The sequence below is a fragment of the Cyphomyrmex costatus genome, unplaced genomic scaffold (assembly GCF_001594065.2).
Source record: "Cyphomyrmex costatus isolate MS0001 unplaced genomic scaffold, Ccosl1.0 scaffold289, whole genome shotgun sequence".
Lineage (NCBI taxonomy): Eukaryota > Metazoa > Arthropoda > Insecta > Hymenoptera > Formicidae > Cyphomyrmex > Cyphomyrmex costatus.
Genome location: NW_017277008.1, coordinates 69,606 through 71,255, shown reverse-complemented (window position 1 = coordinate 71,255; position 1,650 = coordinate 69,606).

Below are 1,650 nucleotides of genomic sequence, written 5' to 3'. Positions count from 1 at the left end.
CTAATGCTCTTTTTTGGGACAAAAATATAAATTCATACATAAATAGTAAAATAAATATATTTACAATATAAAAAAAATTTACTTTATTATAAATTTAAATTTTTCATATCGACAATGAAACTACTAGGGTTTGAACGTTCGTGATTTGTGCTCACTTCCATGTCGCACGCGAAGAATTGCTAAGTAGAAGTTGTGTGTTGACGATCGTCATGAAATTAGTTGCGTGTGATTTTGCAACTAATTTTATGACGATCGCCAACACACAACTCCTACTTAATAATTCACGCGCGACACGGAAGTGAGTACAAACGGCTCGCAACAAAGATATATTAAAACTTTGGGAGCTGCTACTGCTGCAGAAGAGCTGTTATATGGACCTGGAATAGATGACACTATGTAAGTAAAACCCAAATTTTTTAAAATACATTTTCTCTGGTTTTAAACTTTAAACTCGTTTTTCTCAAAACTACATTTTTAAAGTCGGTGAGCAAGATATCTCAAAAACTAATGAATCGATCTTCCTAATTTTTTTTTTACTTACTGTGGACATGAATATCTCGTAATTAATCGAAGGGTTTATATTTTAAATGCGTAGTTTTTTTTTATTAATGAAAAAAGGGCTATTTTTAAGGTAAAAATCGAAAACTTTTCTTTAATGAGCCGCCATTTTGTTTCTAATCAATATTTTCAAAAACCGAACGATTAATTACTAGCTTATACAATATACTAATGAAATTTCTTTGGATTTTTGATTTCACATAAGTTCCTGCCGAAATATGTTGCTCACCGCAAAATCATTTTTTTTTTAATACGTCTCTGTAGACCGGCGCAGATTCTAAATTATTGAATATTTTTGTACAAAAAAATTTTGAAATATACTTTAAATATAACTTTATTGGATGTAAAAACTGAAACATATGTACATAGTTTCATTTTGTTTAAAAAAAAATCCTTAAAAAATCGCTTTTTCTAGCCCTCTAAATGTATATAACCCCTTAAGTGTCTCGGCAATAACAAAGAATTGAGGTTAGGAACTCTGTCATATCGATGGCATAGATGAATACGGAACGGAAGTGAGGTTAGAATAAATAGCCATCTCTGCGATCTGTACGATCGTTAAAGTCGGATAAAGAGTCTCGGCAGTAACAAAGGATTGAGGTTAGGGAATCCGTCACATCGATGGCATAGAATAGACGAACACGTAAGTGCGGTTAGATATTTTCTGCTTTATTACACAAATTCTCTGCTGTAATTCCACTGTAAGAATACAAATTATTTTCTATATAATTATTTTCTTTTTACAGCATTTGGTTAGGTTACTTATTTACCGAGACACTACCGTGTCTCCAGATCTGTTATTTATTTGTTTGGTAGATACCTCAATTTGTATTCTCTATTCCTAATATAATTATAAAAAAATTGATTCTTTGTACTCTGTTGATAGAAAAAGTCTGAAAAGAAAAAAGGTATGGATTTAAAAGACTCTTGCCTTTTCTTTTCAGGATTTTCCCTTCAATAAATCTGAAGATAAAATACAGCACAAAGAATCAATTCTTTTATAATAATAAAGATAAAACTTATTTGATACAGTTACCCAAAACATAAAATTACTTGGTTTTAATATTGAAATCTTCAAAACTTTAAATAATT